Source organism: Triticum dicoccoides, chromosome 4B (genome assembly GCF_002162155.2).
Source record: "Triticum dicoccoides isolate Atlit2015 ecotype Zavitan chromosome 4B, WEW_v2.0, whole genome shotgun sequence".
Classification (NCBI taxonomy): Eukaryota; Viridiplantae; Streptophyta; class Magnoliopsida; order Poales; family Poaceae; genus Triticum; species Triticum dicoccoides.
Genome location: NC_041387.1, coordinates 338,298,094 through 338,322,784, shown reverse-complemented (window position 1 = coordinate 338,322,784; position 24,691 = coordinate 338,298,094).

Below are 24,691 nucleotides of genomic sequence, written 5' to 3'. Positions count from 1 at the left end.
ATGTCTTTTGTGAAATACTTGGATGATCATGTGTTTGATCATATGCTACGTTAATGTGTGCTTGAATGATATTATCCCTTATATCCAGCTATGTTCATTCACTTTTCTTGGTGATGAGTGCATGTTTTCAATTGTTATTATTTTGAGTGCTCCACCAAGATGTATGTGACATGGAAGAGTGACCCATGATCCTAACACATTGTGCATTTGCAGTCCAAAGCAAATTTAAATAATGCACAAATTTAGGGGGAGCTCTTGTTTGTCACATACTTCTCAAAGCGATGATGTACTTAAATCTTATTATCATTTGTCGAAGCTTTGATCTATATGTTGACATCAATTACCAAAAAGGGGGAGATTGAAAGTGCAACTATCCCTGGGTGGTTTTGGTAATGATTAACAACATATAGCTCATTGAACTAATGTCTTTTCAAGATAAACATTTCAGGAAAGTTCAATGTTTGGCATGGCATGGATTTGGATTGTGGACCCCTCAAAATGCTAAGGACAAAAGATTGGCTCAAGCTCTAAAGTCTAAGACTCTACATTTTCTATTTTAGTGATCCAAGATCACATTGAGTCTATAGGAAAGCCAATACTATTAAAAGGGGATGAGGTGTTGCTTAATGGCTTGCTTGCTCAAAATGCTTAGTGATATGCGCCAAAGCCCTCAACCACATTCTCATATCCACATATGTCCCAAACCAAAAGTCATACTCGGCCCCACTAATTTGATCCATCTGGCGCCACCGAGTTCATTTGACATAGCCACTGCCAGAAACCCTAGTCATTTCGGTCTCACCGATAGGGATCTCGGTCTCACCGAGATGGGGTTGCAAACTCTCTGTTTCCCTTCCTAACGTTTCGTTCTAACCAAGACGAGGGATCGGTCCCACCGAGTCTGCAATGCAAACTCTCTGTTTCACTTTCGTAACGCTTCGGTCCCACCGAGACGAGTGAATCGGTCCCACCGAGTTTGCCTGACCAACTCTCTGGTTAGCTTATTACTAGAGTCGGTCCAACCGAGTTTGTGTAATCCATCCAACCGAGATTACATTATGCCCCAACCCTAATTGTATCGGTCCCATCGAGTTGACATGTTGGTCCCACCAAAATTGCCTAACGGTCACATTATGTACTAAGTCGGTCCGACCGATTTTTCTGATTCGGTCCCACCAAGTTTGGTATATTGTGTGTAACGGTTAGATTTTGTGTGGAGGCTATATATACCCCTCCATCCTCTCCTCATTCATGAGGAAAAGCCATCAGAACGTGCCTACACTTCCACTACTCATTTTCTGAGAGAGAACCACCTACGCATGTGTTGAGACCAAGATATTCCAATCCAACCATATGAATCTTGATCTCTAGCCTTCCCCAATTTGCTTTCCACTCAAATCATCTTTCCAGCAAATCCAATCCTATGAGAGTGAGTTGAGTGTTGGGGAGACTATCATTTGAAGCACAAGAGCAAGGATTTCATCATCAACACACCATCTATTACCTTTTGGATAGTGGTGTCTACTAGATTGGTTAGGTGTCACTTGGGAGCCTCCGACAAGATTGTGGAGTTGAACCAAGGAGTTTGTAAGGGCAAGGAGATCGCCTACTTCGTGAAGATCTACCCTAGTGAGGCAAGTCCTTCGTGGGCGATGGCCATGGTGGGATAGACAAGGTTGCTTCTTCGTGGACCCTTCGTGGGTGGAGCCCCCCATGGACTTGCGCAGCCGTTACCCTTAGTTCATCTGCGATTCTGTGTGTACAAAAATCTTTGAAAAATTCAAACTAGTTGCTTGCGGTGGCTTGGAGTATCGCACACGATGCATCTGCGAGTACTCGTGTGCGATGAGTAGTAAGTCACACATACGTTTCCTTACATTAACATGTGTGTCAATTTCTAAATGGACAGTTAATATGCAAATGCCTTCTGGACATCGGGCACACGCTTAAACTCAATGAACTGTGTATGATACTAATACTTTCCTTGAAAATTTAACAACTTGGCTAACATCATTTGAGTAACATATATACAGTGGTTACACTATTCGACAAAAGGAGGATTTTCGTAACACGGTTTTGACAACCATATTGTCCATATCTACATACTTAACATAGTAACAACCACTACAAAAAAAGAAACATTCGTGACATTTTGGGCCAAACGAATTTTCTCTGTCATTCTTATGACACTTCTATGACGATAATTGTGAAAAAACCCGGTATCATCACAGATGTGGTGGGCTCCTACTTCTATGACAAAAAATCATGACAGAAAATGGGCTTTTCATCCTGGGCGGGCCGGAGATGCAGCTACATGACATTCTTTGGGCCGTCCATGACGGAAAAAAACATGGTAGAAGCAAGGGCGAGGAAATTTTTTGGGAGTTTGTAGGATCGAAAGTATGTCTAGAGGGGGGGGGTGATTAGACTACTTGACCAAATAAAAACTTAACCTTTTCCCCATTTTAGTTCTTGGTAGATTTTAAAAATTTAGTACAAGTCAAGCAATCTTAACATAATTCATGCAAGCATGCAAAGACTATATAAGCAGCGGAAAGTAAAGCAAGAAACTTGCAAGAATGTAGAGGGATGGGATTGGAGTGTGTAAACGCAATAGGAGACACGTATGTCTGTGTCGCCCAGACGGCACCCATGGGCCATGGCGCCCCTAGCCGCTCCGCTTCTCCCGCAGCCAACGCTGCCACCAACCCTCCCGCCCACTAGCAGCAGGACTATTCATTGTCGCCCTTCGTGCAGCGTGATGGACACACCACCACGCCTTCCCTCACTCCCGCCACGACCTCGTCCTGCCACGTTCATCGCTGGCTGGCAAATGCGCAGGTGCACTTCTCATGGCACGTGAGCTGCTGCACTACTGTCCCTCCAACATGGGCCATGGCGCGCCTCTGCCTCCTCCTCTGTGCAGCGCTGACGTCAGGCCAAGGCGTGACGCGCATCCACGCGACCCGCCATACGGAGCACCGGTGCCGGTCCGGGACAAGGCCAGCTGCCAGGTCATGCAGCAACCGTAGTACGACACACATGCGCTACAGACGCCGCCGCGCCAACACCAAGACCGGGCAGCTCTGGATGCTACCATCCATGGGCGTCAGAACCATGCCCCCCTCAGGTGGGCCGCGCCCGTAAGAGCGGTGGGCTACCGTGCCTTCACCTGTTAGCTGTGTCGTGTTATCTAGCCGGTCAAGTTCAAGACAGATCTGATCCCATGCTATGACGACATCCCTGACCCTGCGGAGTTCCTCCAGCTCTACTCACTGAGCATCGAAGTGACAAATGGCGATGACAAGGTTATGACAAACTGGTTGCCCATGGCCCTCAAAGATGGCACACGATCCTGGCTCATGCATCTCCCTTAGGGGTCGATCTCCTAATAGGATGAGCTCTACAGGCGGTTCATCGCCAACTCCCAAGGCACGCGTGACCATGCCCTCATCGTCAATGACCTGCGACGTGTGAAGCAGCAGCCGGGCGAGACTCTCCGCAAGTACATTTAGAGCTTCACCTAGGTCCGCCTCAAGATCCTACATGCCTCGGATGAAGCCATCATCTCGGCGTTCATCGAGGGCATCACAGGCGTCAAGATGAGTGAGGCGCTCGCCATCCACGATGACCTGTGCTCGGTGCTGGAGATGTTCAACTTGGCGGACAAGTGCGCCAAGGCCGAGGAAGGCCGCCTCTCCCTCCTCAAGAACCCCGACGCCGACCCTGAAGACAAGAAGGCCCAGGCCAAGGAAGTAAAGCGCAAGGGCCCCACCATGCTAGCACACTACTGCAGGATGCTGCTAACGCAACACTACGATCAGAGACCCTTTGATGAAATTATGTGCGATGCATTAATCGTAGACGGTTATGTAAAAAAAACGTCAGAAAAGGTGCAAAACTTTGGCGATGGCGGAGCCATCAAACACAGTTCAGATTTTAGTTGTGTGTGCGATGCAGGGCACACAGTTAATCCATTCGAGCTGTTTGCGATGAGGTAGAACAACAGAAATTCGCAGCCATATCAACGTGTGTGCGATATACGGCATATAGTTTGCTCCAATGAACAAATTCTTTTTAAAGTTTGACGTAAGAATGAATTTTCATTAGTCAGATGCCTCCTCCATGAATTTTCACAACTCAGATGCCTCCTTCGTCTTTGGCTCAACCTTTCTATTCTTCTGGAGTGTCTCAGCAATTCTTAGTGGTGTTCCTCATCGTCTTTCTTTGTGTTGAAGACCGAACAAGAGTTTCTCATAAATCCTTGTTCGTTCTCTTGAAGATTCGTAGTTCAAGCTTGTTGCTATCCTGTCAAATTGTTCCAATCGTGAGATTTTTTTTCATACCCATTTGAACCATTTCAGGAGTGTTTCTGTTTTTGATTTCCAAAGGCCATCATTTCAGAAATATTCATTCTCAACTTTCTGCTCTAGTTCTAAAATTTTTCCAGTGCATCATTCAAGTATTCTCTACTCAACTCGTGATCTCTTTGTTCTCGTGTATTTAAATTCCTACAAGTATCTTCATTCATTTTCTATTTCTTCCTGGCGTTTCATTCTTTTCTTTGTTCATTTTTAAATTCTTACACTGGTTTGTTCAAGATTTCTCTTCCTTTGTTTCCTTACGAATTCATTCGTTCTATTCAAATCCTACCGGTGATTCATTGAAGATTTTCCCAAATTTGCGCTATATCTCCCTTTAATCTTTTTCAATGAGAATAATTAGTATGCCAATCTGGTACTTGTCATCAATATAAGTTGATGAAGGATAAGCATAACATAATCCTTATTCTTGTTCCCTCGAGGTGATTTAATTCTTCTTTTGGAGTTTGTTCATGAGGAATAAATTCTTGGTTCAAAGTGATCCATCTTTATTTAACGGAGTTCCATCCTATCTCAATTATCTTATAACGAAGCTCCATCTAAATCATTGCAAGGCTTCATATTGTCCTTTTCAACTTTCCTTTCGGTTCATCATTCTTACTATTGAAGTTCTCACGAAGGCTCAACATGGTCGTCGTTAAAGATTTAATTCATTCTCGAAGTGTTCTTCAAGATTTTCCTGGAGGAGATCATGTGTTCTTCATGTTGCATCCCAAAGTGCAAATTCTCTCTACCTTATATTTTGAGGTGATGTTATGTCATTCTTGACAATTTTCCTTCGTGCTTCATGATTCACAAGTTGTCAGGATTGAAATAATTTAAAACCATCATTTTCTCTTCTTTCATGAGTTCTTTCAACCCAACAATTTCTTCGTTGGTGTCATGTTAGTATAGATTTCACCTAATGACTCCCTAAGAATTGCGCTAATTTTGGTGCTTATCAATGATCTGAGTTTTCTCTTATCCTCTTAGCGAAACAAGTTTTCATATCTTTGTTAATCTCAACCAATCAATTGTTTCCTTTAGTGGCCGGTTGTCACCTCACAATCTTGAGATGTTTTCCATATGCCCACAACAAGCTTATTCTTTTTGTTGTTGATTTTCCAACAACTTCGTCCAACCTTTCTTCGTAAGGATGCTTGCACATTCATTTGTGGTAGAAGTTGTTAGTTTCTCCACTGTTCTGTTGGTTAAAATGATGTATCTAGCTTCCATTCTTTCATTTGTGTCGGAGGCTCTATGTTGTTTCTCTCTTTGTAGTATCATCCCATCTTGTCAAGTTCATGTTATATTCCTTCCATTTTCAGCCGAAGTGATATCTGAATTCTTTCGCTCTTACTCGTTACCTATTTCGTTTGAACTGGAGTGGTTTAAAAATCTATCTTATCCTTTAAGCTCTTATTCTCGTCCTCGTTCCTCTTCTCTAACAGAGTGTTTTAAATTTGGTTCATCTCCGCCATCTCATTTCTTCAAGCTTTGCAACCTCTCAAGGTTCTTTGGTTTCACTCATTTATCCAAGAAGCCTCTTCCTCTTCCTCTTCTCATTCCTAGATCTCAGGGTAAGATCCCTTGTAAGTGGGTGAGAGTTGTGACAGCCCGAGACCGATTATTTCCATGTTTATCATTATTCGCTCTATGTTATCCTGCGTCATGCATCATATTCATCATTGCTTGTTTGTGGCATATTTAATTTATTGTGATCTTCTTCTTCTCCTCTTGACCAATTCTTTTGCATCCTTATCTCAAGACAAACCAATCCAAGCCATGATCTATGCAAACCCTCTCTAGCATCATTCTGTCCATTTTGGCCATTTATTCATGTGACATTTTTTCTGCCTCAGAAAAATTCCCACTTGTTTTCTATAAACCCTAGTTTATACTAATACCACCTCCTCCAGTTTTCAGGTCTTTTGGAAGTGCTTTGTTTGGGCTAAAGATTTATTAAAGTTTGAGTTATTTTCCAAACTTGCACAAATTTGGAGTCCCTAAAAATTTCCAGAGCATTTTATTCAAATAGCACATTAATCCAGGAGTCCATAAATATATTTACTTTCTCCATTTTATTCCTAAAACTGCTTGGCCTTTTCCTTTTCTAAACCTGGGAATTCAACTTTTTAGAAAAGAAAGAAAAGAGTAAAGGGCCTCCCAGTAGTGCCTGAGGGAGTTCTGGATTAAGGGGTCCTCGGGCGTCCGGCCTGTTAACATGGGTCAGACTGATGGGCTGTGAAGATACAAGACCGAAGACTCTCACCTGTGTCTAGATAGGACTCTCCTTAGCATGGAAGGCAAACTTGGCGTTCGGATATGAAGATTCCTTTCTTTGTAACTGACTTTGTACAACCCTAGTCCCCTCTGGTGTCTATATAAACCGGAGGGCTTAGTCCGTAGAGGCAATCATAATCATATAGGCTAGACTTCTAGGGTTTTAGCCATTACGATCTCGTGGTAGATCAACTCTTGTAATACTCATATTCATCAAGATCAATCAAGCAGGAAGTAGGGTATCACCTCCATAGAGAGGGCCCGAACCTGGGTAATTATCGTGTCCCCTAATGTCTACTACACAACCTTCTTCTTGTAGACGTTGTTGGGCCTGCAAGTGCATAGGTTTGTAGGACAGTAGCAAATTTCCCTCAAGTGGATGACCTAAGGTTTATCAATCCGTGGGAGGCGTATGATGAAGATGGTCTCTCTCATACAACCCTGCAACCAGATATGTCGGTGTACTAGATTATGGGTACCCTAGTATCCCAAACTTGTGCACGGGCAGTTGCAGCACCCCGTGGCAAGGCTTGCCGGGCGACCGCCAAGGCCCCCTGTGGTTCCCTTGGAGCCATTCAAGAACAACGTATTCAAGCCAAGGTAACAAGGCCCCAGCAAGAGGAGCTTGCCGGGAAGACCAACCAAGGCATCTCGAGGCCTGGCGAACGACAAGCTTCCGGGCGCGACAAGACGACGACCGTGGCAAGGCGCTTGCTGCGGCAAGTAACCACTCTGTACCCACGCTCCAGCACATCTGTCGATGTGTCGCTCTAGGGGCCTTTCCAGGCGCGCGTGGCGTGAGGCTGTGTAGCCAGCGGTGCGCGGTGGCATGCAACGCTGACAAGATCGCCATCGTGGCGAACGGTGGCGCCCCTGACGGTCCTTTTCTGCACTGTTTGGGCGACGCAGACGGGCATTTAAGGCCTTTGTCCCCTGCCGTCAGGGTTAGGTAGGATACACTGTGCAGGTAGGTGTACCAACTGCAACACTTTTTACGCTTTTGCCCTTCTCTGCGTTGCCACCTGTCGGTGACCCCTTGAGCATATAAAGGGAGGCCCATGCGCAACGGAGAGGGGGTTCGACTCATTCGGAAGCCACAAAAACACTTAGCTCTCTCGGGCGAGAAGACAATACAATCAAACAAGCAGCAGTAGGAGTATTATCTCTCCGGAGAGCTCCGAAGCTGGGTAAACTGCTCGTGTGCTTCGCCTCGATCCGCTCTTCGTGCGATCTCCGCCCCCCGCCGAACCGAAAGGGGCCACGGTCCGCCGGCCCCATAGGTGTTCGTGGATCAGTTTCCCCGACATCTTTGGTGCGCCAGGTAGGGGGCGTCGAGATTGTGTGAACCTGATCCGGCGTTCACACGAGCTAGATCTTCATTTCCTTCATCGATATGCCGCCGAAGAAGAAGACTTCGGCGGCAGCTGCTCCGTCCACGTCACTTCCACCACCACTGGAGCAAACAGGTGGTGGGGAGGACGCTGGCAGAAGAACGGACGTCAACGAGGAAGCTCACGATGCTGCCCGGTCCAAGGACAAGGCTGCACAGACCTCGACGATCGTACATGTACCGTGCCCATCTCAAGAGGCGCAGGACCGACAGCGTTATGGTACTCGCAGTACCATACGTTTGTTGGGCCAAGTTCGAGCTGGTGGATCTCGGGGTGCTCAAGACCAGCATGCACGCCAACATGCTGTCACGAGCGAGGCACGGTCGCCTGGACGGGATACTGCTCCTTCTAACATAGTAAGGAGTCCGAGCATATCCCGCTCCTCGCACCGTTCGCCATTGCCGCCCACCACTCCAGCAGAAGCTCTGGCGCGAGCTCAACTGCTCCTGGATTACCCTCCAGCGGAAGACAAGATCGACCAATGGAGGGCCACCATTCAGAGTCTCATCGGCTTTGCCAACGGCGACACTCCGCGGCAGCCAAGTGCATCGCGGCCGCGGCAGGACTGCCAGGCACGAGCCGGTGGCGACGAAACCGGTGGGGGTGCAACCACCATGCACTCTCCATCCCGAAGGCAAAGATCGCTGACTCATCGGATCCACCTCGACAACGCCTCCACCGCATCGTCAGATCCACGAGCTCGTCGCGATCAGCGCCAAGTTCTTCACGAACGACAGCAAGAAGACGCTCATACTCACATCGAGCGCCGGAGAGAAGCGCGACGTCAATCCGACAAGCGCGCTGGGCCCTTTGTTGACGTGCATGCGCCAGGGGAACTAGGCGACTTGCCGTACGCGGTAGGTTGCCTTGCGTTCACTCGTGAGCTACGGCAAGTCCAATGGCCCAGTACCAAGAATTTCAAGCCAGACGTACCGAAGAAGTACGATGGCAAGACGCATCCGTCGGAGTTCCTCAGCATCTACACCATCGCGGTGCAAGCTGCTGGGAGGCGGGACGACAAGATCCTTGCCAACTACTTCCCGCTGGTGCTCAAGCCCAATGTCAGATCCTGGCTCATGCACTTGCCGGACAACTCCATATCCTCCTGGGCTGATCTGTGCCATCAGTTTGTCGGCGCCTTTACAGGCGGCCACAAGCCAAATGGCCAAGAGAGCGATCTTCATCTGCTCGCCCAGAAGGAAGGAGAGCCCCTGCGCAAGTACATTCAAAGATTCAGACGCATACAGCACAACATCCCAGATGTCCACCCTGCCGCGGTAATCAGCGTGTTCCATCAGAACGTGCGGAACCGCAGGATGCGGGAGGAGATGGCGATGTGCAAGATCAGAGATGTCAGTGAGCTATATGCCCTGGCCGACAAGTGTGCATGTGCTGAGGAAGGGAGGAAACTCCCCGGAGAGAACACAGGAGCAGGAGGATCTGATAGTGAGGACACTGCCCCGGCAAGAAAGAACCGGCGGCGGAACAATCGGAAGAAGAAAGGCAAAGATGTGCTAGTTGTTGAGCAGTCCGGCAAGAAAGTCGAAGCTGGTAGCTCCGGCAAGGAGGTTGCCGCAGCTGTGGCGGTCGCCGACAAGCAGGACAACACCAACAAGCAATACTGCAAGATCCACCGCACCAAGGGCCATGACCTCCAGAGCTGCAAGAAGGTCGAGCAGCTTGTAGAACAGCAAAAGGCTGAATACGAGCGGCGCGATAAGGAAAAGGCCCAGGAAGGTGCTGGAGGAGCCAGCAAGAATCGTCCCGGCCGGGGAGGACGCCGCGGCAAGGCCAAGCAGCGGAAAGGAGATAGACCTCCCCGCGGCTGCGACAAGGATGAAGATGACGACGACGATGAAGATATGGATGAAGATGAGACCGATGAGCAGGAGTTCCAGAAAGCCACAGAGGTCCTGTGCGTTGACGGCGGTGCTTCTCTGTATACTTCACACCGCCAGCTCAAGCAATGGGTGCGAGAAGTCAATGCAGCAGAACCACCCGTCGAGTCACGCAAGCCTCTGAAATGGTCCAGCACGCCTATCATCTTTGATATTGAGGACCACCCTGATCGCATAACTGCGGTCGTGTGCTTGCCGATGTTGGTTTCACCAACTATCCGCAAGATGTTAGTTGACGGCGGGGCCGGCTTGAACCTGATCTCCTCCGCGGTGCTCTAGAAACTCCAGATCCCTGACAGCGAGCTCGAAGAAACCGGCACTTTTCAAGGAATCAACCCGGGAAGGAGCAAGCCGAAGGGAAAGATCACGTTGCCGGTAACATTTGGCAGCAAGTTGAACTTCAGGACTGAGAGGGTCACTTTTGATGTTGCAGACTTCCCATTGCCTTACAATGGGATACTTGGCCGTCCAGCACTCGCCAAGTTCATGGCAGCCTCTCACTATGCCTACAACATGCTGAAGATGCCAGGCCCGATAAGTGTCATCTCTGTCCCTGGTGACAAGAAGGATGCTCTTATCTGCGCCGACAAGATCTACCGGGAAGCAGCAGCCGCAACAGATCGCAAATCACCTGCCGCTGAAGCTCCCGGGGGGAAGAAGAAGACCAAGTCCGGCAAGAGTTCTGATGCCCACTCCGGCAAGCGCACCTCTTCGGAGTGCTGCACTACCGTCGAGGACGCACCATCGAGCTCCACCGGCAAATGTAAGAAGACAATGGCAGCTCCACCTGAGACCAAGAAGGTGTCCGCCAAGGAGGACAGCACTGGTGGTACCTTCACCATCAGTGCCACTCTCGACCCCAAATAGGAAAGCGCGCTCGTTGCTTTCCTGCGGGCGAACGTCGACGTGTTTGCGTGGCAACCGTCCGACATCCCCGGTGTTCCCAGGAAAGTAATTGAGCACCACCTTGCCGTCTGTCCTCATGCGCGGCCCGTCAAGCAGAAAGTCAGGAAACAGGCAGTGGAGCGCCAAGAATTTATCGTAGAAGAAATCAAGAAGTTGGAAGCAGCAGGCCTTGTCAGAGGGGTGCTCCATCCTACGTGGTTGGCCAATCCTGTAGTCGTGCGCAAGGCAAACGGGAAATGGAGGCTTTGTATCGACTTTACCGATGTTAATAAAGCTTGTCCCAAAGACCCATTTCCTTTGCCGCGCATCGACCAGATTGTTGACTCCACGGCCGGATGTGATTTGCTTTCATTTCTTGATGCATACTCAGGATACCATCAGATCTTCATGGCAGAAGAGGATGAGGAGAAGACCGCATTCATCACCCCGTGTGGCACGTACTGTTTCGTACGGATGCCTTTCGGTTTGAAGAATGCTGGTTCAACATTTGCAAGGGTAGTCCACCACGCTTTTGAGCCGCAGATGCACAAAAATGTGGAAGCCTACATGGATGACATAGTGGTCAAGAGCAAGGACAGGTCGACCCTGATTCAAGATTTGGACGAAACATTTGCAAATCTGCGCAAGATCAACCTCAAGCTTAACCCCGAGAAGTGCGTGTTTGGAGTACCCTCCGGCAAGCTTCTCGGGTTCTTTGTGTCTCAGCTGGGAATTGAAGCCAATCCCGACAAGATCAAGGCCATTGAGCAGATCGAAGCACCAAAGCGCGTCAAGGATGTACGAAGGCTTGCCGGTTGCGTGGCTGCTCTCAGCAGGTTTATCTCTAGGTCTGCTGAGCGCGCCCTGGCGTTTTTCAAAATATTGAAAAAGGCAGGTCCAATGAAAAGGACTCCGGAGGCGGAGGCTGCGCTGCAGGACTTGAAGAGATACCTGTCCTCCACTCCAACACTTGTCGCACCTAAGCCACAAGAGAAGTTGCTGCTGTATATAGCGGCAACCAATCAAGTGGTTAGTGCTGCGTTAGTGGCGGAGAGGGAGGCAGATGATGAGCCAGCAACCACGGCAGATGCATCCAGCGACAAGCAGGGGGCTTCGCCGACAAGCTCTGGTCCCGACAAGGATGGATCTGCGCAGGAGCATGATAAGATGCAGAAGAGAATGGTGCAGCGCCCAGTTTACTTTGTCAGTTCCCTTCTGCAGGGGGCTAGGTCAAGGTACTCTGGTGTGCAGAAATTGCTTTTCGGCCTTCTCATGGCCTCGAGAAAGCTGCGCCATTACTTCCAAGCACATGAGATCACAGTCGTCACTCGTTTTCCGCTGAAGAGGATACTGCAAAATCCAGAAGCGACAGGCAGGATTGTCGAGTGGGCGCTGGAACTATCAAGCTTTGGCCTCAAGTTTGAAAGTACTTCAACTATCCAAAGCAGAGCATTGGCAGAATTCATAGCAGAGTGGACGCCAACACCAGATGAAGAAATTCCAGAAACGAGCATCCCCGTCAAGGAAACAAGCAAAGAGTGGCTGATGTACTTTTATGGTGCCTTCTCGCTGCAAGGCACCGGTGCAGGCGTGCTACTAGTTGCACCCACCGGAGAGCACCTCAAGTACGTAGTCCAGATGCACTTTCCCAAGGAACAAGCAACGAACAATACTGCAGAGTATGAAGGATTGCTTGCCGGCCTCAGGATCGCAGCAGACTTTGGGATCAAGAAGCTCATTGTCAGGGGTGACTCACAGCTTGTCGTCCGCCAAGTGAACAAGAATTATCAGAGTCCGTTGATGGAAGCATACGTTGATGAGGTGAGAAAGCTAGAAGAGCACTTTGACGGCCTGCAGATGGAACATGTTCCAAGAGCTCAGAACGACATTGCCGATGGACTGTCAAAGTGCGCCGCACTAAAGTTACCTGTGGAACCAGGGATCTTTGTGCTCAAGCTGACTCAACCATCCGTAACGCCATCAACTGGACAGAGCAAGAAGAGGAAGTTGATTTCTAGTGACTACTTTCCGGCAGAGCTCCCCGAAGCCGCCGCCAAGAAGGTCCCCAAGGTCAACACCAAGGATGCTGAGGAGCAGTCTGCTCCGACAAGCCTCGGGGTTTGTTCCATTGAAGCAGACGCTCCCGACAAGTTTTGCTCTGGCAAGCTTGCCGGGGAACGTCAAGCTCCAGCTGAGCCACAGGTTCTTGCCGTAGAAGCGGATGTTCCCGCAGCAGCAGATGTGCCTTTAGTCCTTGTTGTCGAGCCGCAAGATCCAACATGGGCACAGCAGATTGTCCATTTCCTTCAGACAGGAGAACTTCCCGAAGAGCAAGAAGAAGCGGAAAGAGTAGCCCGGCAGTCAAGTATGTACTAGTTTGTCGACAGCACACTGTACAGAAGAAGACTCAACGGTGTGAAATTGAAGTGTATTCACCGGGAAGACGGACAAAAGCTGTTGGCAGAGATACATGGAGGTATATGTGGCCACCACATTGGCGCAAGAGCACTTGCCAGCAAAGAATTCCGGCAAGGTTTCTTTTGGCCGACAGCCCTCCAGGATGCTACTGCACAAGTAACCAAGTGTGAAGCGTGCCAGTTCCATTCCAAGCAGATACACCAGCCAGCTCAAGCTCTCCAGACGATCCCTTTATCCTGGCCATTTTCGGTCTGGGGGCTCGATATCCTCGGCCCCTTTCCCCAAGCTGTCGGGGGCTTTGAGTACTTGTACGTTGCAATCGACAAGTTCACAAAGTGGCCGGAAGTGGAACCAGTGAGGAAGGTGACAGCACAGTCAGCAGTCAAGTTCTTCAGGTCGATTGTTTGCCGTTTCGGGATCCCTAACAGGATCATCACCGACAACGGCACGCAATTCACGAGCCGCACCTTCATGCAGTACGTCCAAGATCTTGGCGCCAAGGTCTGCTTCGCTTCTGTTGCTCATCCGAGAAGCAACGGTCAAGCGGAGAGGGCAAATGCTGAAGTGTTGTGTGGGCTCAAGACTAGGACTTTCGACAAGCTGCGCAAGTGCGGAAGAAACTGGATCGAGGAGCTGCCGGTGGTTCTTTGGTCGATCAGAACGACGCTAAATCGAGCCACTGGCCAGACACCTTTCGCTCTAGTCTATGGAGCAGAGGCAGTTCTCCCCACGGAACTCGTATATGGGTCGCCTCGAGTGCTCGCTTATGATGAGCTTGAGCAAGAGCAGCTGCGACAAGATGACGCGCTGATCCTTGAGGAAGACCGTCTTCAGGCTGCTGTACGAGCTGCTCGATACCAGCAAGCCTTGCGCCGCTACCATAGCCGCAAAATTAATGCCAGAAGCTTCGAGGAAGGCGACCTTGTTCTTCGGCGCGTTCAGTCCGCCAAGAATTCCAACAAGTTGACGCCCAAGTGGGAAGGCCCTTACCAGGTGAAACGAGTCACTAGGCCTGGCGCTGTCCGCCTTGAGACCAAAGATGGCACTCCGGTGAGCAACTCCTGGAACATTGAGCATCTTCGTAAGTTTTACCCGTAGGGCGCGGTTGCCGGAACCCGTTCCGGCAACCACCTTTTGTACAAGTCTTGCCGATGTTGCATGTAATCCTTTGTACAAAGCCGGGCGCAGAACCCGTGCATAAGTAAAGCTCATGTGCTCAGCACACCTTGTCAATTTCATGCTTTCTACCTTATATTTGCATGCATTATCTGACACTTTGTGCAGCGCAACCCTCGGTAAGCAATAACGAGCCAGAAGGCACCATATCTTTATTTTCTCTTCTTTCTTTTTCTAACAAAGGAAAGCAAGGTTCCCTCGCGCACAAGTATGCGGAAAGGAGAAGCTTATGATATGGACCAGGCATCGTTCAAGCAAGTTTTGCCGGAAAGCAAACGACAGAAAAGCTAAGTTGCCAAAGCTTGAGCAATCAGTTTTAAATTTTTTAAGTTATCTTCCTTGAACGACTGTCCTTTGTATGGAAAACCTGTGCACGGAGGAACCAACTCATAGCTAGTTGCGCCCTTACTTTGTTTCGAGTCCGCTCAACAACTTAAGTGAGCTGCGACTAGTTGCGACGAGGTTTCTTGTCGGAAGCGGCATCGCCAGCAGGTTGCTGATGTCCCGCACTCAGCGCTCGCGGCAAAGGTGCCTGCGCCGACAAGTTCCCTAAAAGCGTAGGGTAAAAACATACAAAGCAGGGAATCAAGTAAAGGAAATAACATAGCGATCATTGATACCAGAAATAGAGTTATATTACAAGATAACTTGTCGCAGCTCTAACAGATTGATCTCATAATATGGCCAGCAGCGACAAGGAGAAAGAGGGCCCGCTCCTTCCGCAGCGCCGCGAGCCGCTGTGCCTCGGCTGACTTCACTCCCTTCCCCTTGTCGGCTTTTGGAGCCATCGCGGAGGTGGTGGGGGAGGTCGGCGGCGTTGGTGATGCTGGTGGCAATGGGGGGCGGAGCGCTGCTCTCCTTCGGTTTCGGGAAGAAGGGAGGAGCGGCGGAGATCTTTGGAGTTGGAGCAACAGACGGCGAGGTGGACGGACTGCCCCTGTTTCCCCTGCTTATAAAGAGGGAGGGGGCGGACGTTTCGCCCTTCCGAATAAAGAAACCACCCACGATCTCTCCCATGATGCCGCATTCAACGTGTGCCGTTAGGGGAGGGCACGGTGGATAAGGCGCAGGCTTCAGCGTGACCCAGGCCGTGTGTGCCCGTGCCCTGTTTTGGGCCTGGCCCAACAGCGCTCGGCATCGTGTGTGGCCCAGGCCCGGGGGCTCCTGTCGGTGTACTAGATTAGGGGTACCCTAGTATCCCGAACTTGTGCACGGGCAGTTGCAGCACCCCGCGGCAAGGCTTGCCGGGCAACCGCCAAGGCCCTCCGTGGTTCCCTTGGAGCCATTTAAGAACAAAGTATTCAAGCCAAGGCAACAAGGCCCCGGCAAGAGGAGCTTGCCGGGAAGACCAACCAAGGCATCTCGAGGCCTGGCGAGCGACAAGCTTCCGGGCGCGACAAGACGACGACCGCGGCAAGGCGCTTGCCGCGGCAAGTAACCACTCTATACCCACGCTCCAGCACATCCGCCGACGTGTCGCTCTGGGGGCCTTTCCAGGCGCGCGTGGCGTGAGGTTGTGCAGCCAGCGGTGCGCGGTGGCATGCAATGCTGACAAGATCGCCATCGTGGCGAACGGTGGCGCCCCTGACGGTCCTTTTCTGAAATGTTTGGGCGACGCAGACGGGCATTTAAGGCCTTTGTCCCCTGCCGTCAGGGTTAGATAGGATACACTGTGCAGGTAGGTGTACCAACCGCAACACTTTTTACGCTTTTGCCCTTCTCTGCGTTGCCACCTGTCGGTGACCCCTTGAGCATATAAAAGGAAGCCCATGCGCAACGGAGAGGGGGTTCGGGGGGGGGGGGTTCGGCTCATTCGGAAGCCAGAAAAACACTTAGCTCTCTCGAGCGAGAAGACAATACAATCAAACAAGCAGCAGTAGGAGTATTATCTCTCCGGAGAGCTCCGAAGCTGGGTAAACTCCTCGTGTGCTTCGCCTCGATTCGCTCTTTGTGCGATCTCCGCCCCCAGCCGAACCGAAAGGGGCCATGGTCCACCGGCCCCATAGGTGTTCGTGGATCAGTTTCCCCGACAAAATAACAAAGAGTCTCTTGTGTCCCCAACACACCCAATACAATGGTAAATTGTATAGGTGCACTAGTTCGGCGAAGAGATGGTGATACAAATGCAATATGGATGGTAGATATAGGTTTTTGTAATCTGAAAATATAAAGACAGCAAGGTAAGTAATGATAAAAGTGAGCGTAAACGGTATTGCAATGGTAGGAAACAAGGCATAGCGTTCATACTTTCACTAGTGCAAGTTCTCTCAACAATAATAACATAACTGGATCATATAACTATCCCTCAACATGCAACAAAGAGTCACTCCAAAGCCACTAATAGCAGAGAACAAACGAAGAGATTATGGTAGGGTACAAAACCACCTCAAAGTTATCCTTTTTGTGCTATCTATTCAAGAGTTTGTACTAGAATAACACCTTAAGACACAAATCAACCAAAACCATAATGTCACCTAGATACTCCATTGTCACATCAAGTATCCATGAGCATGATTATACGATATGCATTGCACAATCTCAGATTCATCTATTCAACCAACACAAAGTACTTCAAAGAGTTCCCCAAAGTTTCTACCGGAGAGTCAAGACGAAAACGTGTGCCAACCCTTATGCATAGGTTCATGGGCGGAACGCGCAAGTTCATCACCAAAACATATATCAAGTGGATCACGTGATATCCCATTGTCACCACACATAAGCACGGCAAGACATACATCAAGTGTTCTCAAATCCTTAAAGACTCAATCCGATAAGATAACTTCAAAGGGCAAACTCAATCCATTAAAAGAGAGTAGAGGGGGAGAAACATCATAAGATCCAACTATAATAGCACAGCTCGCGATACATCAAGATCTTGCCATAGAGAGAACACGAGAGAGAAAGAGAGATCAAACACATAGCTACTGGTACATACCCTCAGCCCTGAGGGTGAACTACTCCCTCCTCGTCATGGAAGGTGCCGGGATGATGAAGATGGCCACCGGTGAGGGATTCCCCCTCCGGCAGGATGCCGGAACGGGCTCCCGAGAGGTTTTTGGTGGCTACAGAGGCTTGCGGTGGCGGAACTCCTGATCTATGTTCGTATTCGATGGTTTTAGGGTATATGGGAATATATAGGTGAAAGAAGTCAGTCGGGGGAGCCACGAGGGGCCCACGAGACAGGGGCGCGCCAGGGGGGGGGGTCGGCGCACCCTCCTATCTCCTGGCCTCCTCAAAGCTTCCCAGTCTTGTACTCCAAGTCTCACGGATCATGTTCGTTCCAAAAATCACACTCCCGAAGGTTTCATTCCGTTTGTACTCCATTTGATATTCCTTTTCTTCGAAATACTGAAACAGGCAATAAAACAACAATATGGGTTGGGCCTCCGGTTAATAGGTTAGTCTCAAAAGTAATATAAAAGTGTATAATAAAGCCCGTAATCATTCAAAACAAATAATAAAATAGCATGAATGCTTCATAAATTATAGATACGCTGGAGATGTATCAGCATGCCCAAGTTTAATTCCTGCTCGTCCTCTAGTAGGTAAATCATAAAACAAAGAATTTATGAAGTGTGAATGCTAGCAGGTGCACAAGTTTGATCAACGATAATTTCAGTCACCTTTTCTGGCATGATTATATGTCATAACAGTAGTTCATCCCATAAAACTTCTCACGAACAAGTAACAAGCAATTCACATGTATAGACCATAAACTTTCTTGAAAACTAGCAAACTATGTTCTCAGTCATCAAACAATTACAATTCATCTTATTTTCAGGAAGGGTCTATGTCAGAGCTTTGATTTAGCAAACTTCACATACTTAACTATCATATAGTCTTCTATAATTTCTAACACTCACGCAATACTAATGGTTATGGAGTTTCAATCGGACACTGAGAAAGATAGGGGCTTATGGTGTTGCCTCCCAACGTATTCACCTTTGGGTGATGTCAACAATAATAGTTCATGCTAACTTACATCCCATTGGATATATATATATATATATATATATATATATATATATATATATCAGGATCTTTCCAACACGAGGTGCTTGCGAAAGGATAAAATGAAAAAGGGAGAGGTGAAGATCACCTTGACTCTTGCATAAAGTAAAAGACATAAAGTAAAAGATAGTCCCTTCACAGAGGGAAGCAGGGATTTGCAGAGGTTCCAGAGCTCAAATTTGAAATAGAGATAAATAATTTTGAGAGGTATGATCTCATTGTCAACATAACAACCAAGAGTTCCCAATATCTTCCATACTACTTACATTATAGGCGGTTCCCAAACAGAATGGTAAAGTTTTTACTCCCCCTCCACCAACAATCATCAATCCATGGCTTGCCCGAAACAACGGGTGCCCCCAAGTAACATCAAACCTAGGGGAGTTTTTTTTTGCAATTATTTTTGATTTGATTTTGATTTTTTGATCATGGGACTGGGCATCCCGGTTACCAGCCATTTTTCTCGTGCATGATGAGTGGATTCCACTCATCTTGAGAATAACCCACCTAGCATGGAAGATACTGACAGCCCCTAGTCGCTACATGAGCGATTCGGGCATACAAAATAGATTATTATTTGAAGGTTTAGAGTTTGGCACATGCAAATTTACTTGGAATGGCAGGCAAATATCTCATATAGGTAGGTATGGTGGACACTCATGGCAAAAACTGGGTTTAAGGATATTTGGAAGCACAAGTAGTATCTCTACTGGATGCAAGGAATTTTGCCTAGCATGAGGGGGAAAGGCAAGCTCAACCAGTTTGAATGATCCATGACAATATACTTTAATTGAGATGTGAGAAAACATAACCCATTATGTTGTCTTCCTTGTCCAACATCAACTCTTTAGCATGTCATACTTAATGAGTGCTCAAAATTATAAAAGATGTCTAGGATAGTATATTTATATGTGAAATCTCTCTTCCTTCAATATTCTTTCATGAATTGTTCAAATGACCAATACAATGCTTGCTAACCTTCAATAAATTTACAACCTCTCCTTCTTAGATGTGAAGTCATTACTCCCAATGGGATAAGAAAACGAGACATATATAATTTCAGATTTATGACAATCAACTCATTCAACAATTTACCCATAGGATATAAATGAAGCACACGAGTGAATGAAAAACTACTCCAAAAAGATATAAGTGAAGATCAATGAGTAGATAAATAATTGTGTAACTATGTGAAGACTCTCTCTCATTAAAGAATTTTAGATCTTGGTATTTTATTCAAACAGCAAGCAAAGTAAAATAAAATGACATTGCAAGGATAGCACAACTCATGTGAAGAAGAAAAAACTTAGGCTCAACGGATACTAACCGATAGTTGTTGAAGAAGAAAGGTGGGATGCCTGCGGGGCATCCCCAACCTTAGATGCTTGAGACTTCTTGAAATAATATCTTGGGGTGCCTTGGGCATATCCAAGCTTGAGCTTTTGTGTCTCCTTAATTCCTCTCACGTCATGGTTTCTCTTTTTATCAAAAGCTTCATCCACACCAAACTCAACAAGAACTTGTGAGATAGGTTAGTATAAACCAATGCAAAACCTTATCATTTTCTACTGTAGAAACTCATTAAAATAATTATTCAACATTGCATACTAAATGCCTCTGCATATTTAATAATCATATCCTCAAATAGAATCATTAAACAAGCAAACATATGCAGACAATGCAAACATAACAGCAATCTGCCAAAACAGTACAGTCTGTAAAGAACGCAAGAGTATCAATACTTCCCTAACTCCAACAATTATGAGAAAAATACTATGCTGTATAATATTTATCAGGCCTCAATATGCAAAATGTTTCAACATTATATCATTCTCTGACTTTTCTAGGGAATTTTTGCAACAGCGGTAAACTTTCTGTTATCAAACAGCAACATGTATACTAGAAAAATAAGCAAGATAAAGGCTATCCTTGACATTTCTATTGAAACTAAAGATGCAAAAAATTATTCTAAATAACAGCAATCTAATAATAACAAAAGAAAATGATGCTCCAAGAAAAACACATATCATGTGGTGAATAAAAATATTGCTCCAAGTAAAGTTACCGATGAATGAAGAAGAAAGAGGGGATGCCTTCCGGGGCATCCCCAAGCTTAGGCTCTTGGTCATCCTTGAATATTACCTTGGGGTGCCTTGGGCATCCCTAAGCTTAGGCTCTTGCCACTCTTTATTCCATAGTCCATCGAATCTTTACCCAAAACTTAAAAACTTCACAATACAAAACTCAACAGAAAACTTGTAAGCTCTGTTAGTATAAGAAAATAAAATCACCACTTAGGTACTGTAATGAACTCATTATAAATTCATATTGGTGTAATATATAATGTATTCCAACTTCTCTATGGTTCATACCCTCCGATACTACTCATAGATTCATTAAAGTAAGCAAACAACACTTAGAAAACAGAATCTGTCAAAAACAGAACAGTTTGTAGTAATCTGTATGAAACGTATACTTATGGAACTCAAAAAATCCTACAAAATTAGGAAGTCCTAAGCAATATGTTTACCAATCCAGATCAAAACGAACCAGATCAAGAGCACATTTATGTGAATTAACAAAACTAATTTACTAGGTGCAAAAGTTTCCGATTCTCAGCACGATCAACACAACTATCACCGTAAGCTATCCTAAAGGTCTTACTTGGCACTTTATTGAAACAAAAGCTATAAAACATGATTACTACAGTAGCATAATCATGTGGACACACAAAAACAGTAACGGTAAATATTGGGTTGTCTCCCAACAAGCGCTTTTCTTTAATGCCTTTCTAGCTAGGCATGATGATGACAATGATACTCACATAAAAGATAAGAATTGAAACATAACGGGAGCATCATGAAGCATATGACTAGCACATTTAAGCCTAACCCACTTCCTATGCATTGGGATTTTGTGAGCAAACAACTTATGGGAACAATAATCAACTAGCATAGGAAGGTAAAACAAGCATAACTTCAAGACATTAAGCACATAGAGAGGAAACTTGACATTATTGCAATTCCTACAAGCATATGTTCCTCTCTCATAATAATTTTCAGTAGCATCATGAATGAATTCAACAACATAACTAGCACCTAAAGCATTCTTTTCATGATCTACAAGCACAGAAATTTTACTACTTTCCACATAAGCAAATTTCTTCTCATGAATAGTAGTGGGAGCAAACTCAACAAAATAATTATCATGTGAGGCATAGTCCAATTGAAAACTAAAATCATGATGGCAAGTTTCATGGTTATCATTATTCTTAATAGCATATAAGTCATCACAATAATCATCATAGATAGCAACTTTGTTCTCATAATCAATTGGAACCTCTTCCGAAATAGTGGATTCATCACTAAATAAAGTCATGACCTCTCCAAATCCACTTTCATAGTTATCACAATAATATTCAACATCCTCCACAATAGTGGGATCATTACTTCCTAAAGTTAACACTCTTCCAAACATACTTTAATCAATATAATCATCATAAATAGGAGGCATGCTTTCATCATAATAAATTTGCTCTTCAAAACTTGGGGAACAAAAAATATCATCTTCATCAACCATAGCTTCCCCAAGCTTGTGGCTTTGCATATCATTAGCGTCATGGATATTCAAGGAATTCATACTAACAAAATTGCAATCATGCTCATCATTCAAAGATTTAGTATCAAACATTTTATAGACTTCTTCCTCTAGCACTTGAGCACAATTTTCATTTCATCATTCTCACGAAAGATATTAAAAAGATGAAGCGCATGAGACAAACTCAAATCGATTTTTTGTAGTTTTCTTTTATAAACTAAACTAGTGATTAAACAAGAACAAAAAGATTCGATTGCAAGATCTAAAGATATACCTTCAAGCACTCACCTCCCGAGCAACGGCGCCGGAAAAGAGCTTAGTTGACGGGGTGTGAGTGCCGCTTACCTAGCCTCCCCGGCAACGGCGCCAGAAAAGAGCTTGATGTCTACTACACAACCTTCTTCTTGTAGACGGTGTTGGGCCTGCAAGTGCACAGGTTTGTAGGACAATAGCAAATTTCCCTCAAGTGGATGACCTAAGGTTTATACATCCGTGGGAGGCGTAGGATGAAGATGGTCTCTCTCAGACAACCCTGCAACCAAATAACAAAGAGTCTCTTGTGTCCCCAACACACCCAATACAATGGTAAATTGTATAGGTGCACTAGTTCGGCAAAGAGATGGTGATACAATTGCAATATGGATGGTAGATATAGATTTTTGTAATCTGAAAATATAAAAACAGCAAGGTAACTAATGATAAACGTGAGCGTAAACGGTATTGCAATGGTAGGAAACAAGGCATATGGTTCATACTTTCACTAGTGCAAGTTCTCTCAACAATAATAACATAACTGGATCTTATAACTATCCCTCAACATGCAACAAAGAGTCACTCCAAAGCCACTAATAGCGGAGAACAAACGAAGAGATTATGGTAGGGTACGATACCACCTCAAAGTTATCGTTTCTGTTCTATCTATTCAAGAGTTCGTACTAGAATAACACCTTAAGACACAAATTAACCAAAACCCTAATGTCACCTAGATACTCCATTGTCACCTCAAGTATCCGTGGGCATGATTATACGATATGCATCACACAATCTCAGATTCATCTATTCAACCAACACAAAGTACTTCAAAGAGTGCCCGAAAGTTTCTACCGGAGAGTCAAGACGAAAATGTGTGCCAACCCTTATGCATAGGTTCATGGGCGGAACCTGCAAGTTGATCACCAAAACATACATCAAGTGGATCACAAGATATCCCATTGTCACCACAGATAAGCACGGCAAGACATACATCAAGTGTTCTCAAATCCTTAAAGACTCAATCCAATAAGATAACTTCAAAGGGAAAACTCAATCCATTACAAGAGAGTAGAGGAGGAGAAACATTATAAGATCCAACTATAATAGCAAAGCTCGCGATACATCAAGATCGTGCCATAGAGAGAACACGAGAGAGAGAGAGAGAGAGAGAGAGAGAGAGAGAAAGAGAGAGAGATCAAACACATAGCTACTTGTACATACCCTCAGCCCCGAGGGCGAACTACTCCCTCCTCGTCATGGAAGGCGCCAGGATGATGAAGATGGCCACCGGTGAGGGATTCCCCCTCTGACAGGGTGCTGGAATGGGCTCCCGAGAGGTTTTGGGTGGCTATAGAGGCTTGCGGCGGCGGAACTCCCAATCTATCTTCGTATTCGATTGGCTTAGGGTATATGGGAATATATAGGTGAAAGAAGTCGGTTGGGGGAGCCACGAGGGGCCCACGAGATAGGGGGCGTGCCCAGGGGGTTGGGCGCACCCTCCTATCTCCTGGCCTCCTCGAAGCTTCCCAGGCTTGTACTCCAAGTCTCCCGGATCATGTTCATTCCAAAAATCACGCTCTCGAAGGTTTCATTCCGTTTGGACTCCGTTTGATATTCCTTTTCTTCGAAATACTGAAACAGGCAATAAAACAACAATATGGGTTGGACCTCCGGTTTATAGGTTAGTCCCAAAAGTAATATAAAAGTGTATAATAAAGCCCGTAATCATTCAAAACAGATAATAAAATAGCATGAATGCTTCATAAATTATAGATACATTGGAGACGTATCAGCATCCCCAAGCTTAATTCCTGCGCGTCCTCGAGTAGGTAAATGATAAAAGAAAGAATTTATGAAGTGTGAATGCTAGCAGGTGCACAAGTTTGATCAATGATAATTTCAATCACCTTTTCTAGCATGATTATATGTCATAACAGTAGTTCATCCCATAAAACTTCTCATGAAGAAGTAACAAGCAATTCACATGTATAGACCATAAACTTTCTTGAAAACTAGCAAACTATGTTCTCAGTCATCAAACAATTGCAAGTCATCTTATTTTCAGGAAGGGTCTATGTCAGAGCTTTGATTTAGCAAACTTCACATACTCAACTATCATATAGTCTTCTACAATTACTAACACTCACACAATACTAATGGTTATGGAGTTTCAATCGGACACTGATAAAGATAGGGGCTTATAGTGTTGCCTCCCAACGTATTCACCTTTGGGTGATGTCAACAATAGTAGTTCATGCTAACTTACATCCAATTGGATATATATATATATATATATATATATCAGGATCTTTCCAACACGAGGTGCTTGCCAAAGGATAAAATGAAAAAGGGAGAGGTGAAGATCACCTTGACTCTTGCATAAAGTAAAAGATATAAAGTAAAAGATAGGCCCTTCGCA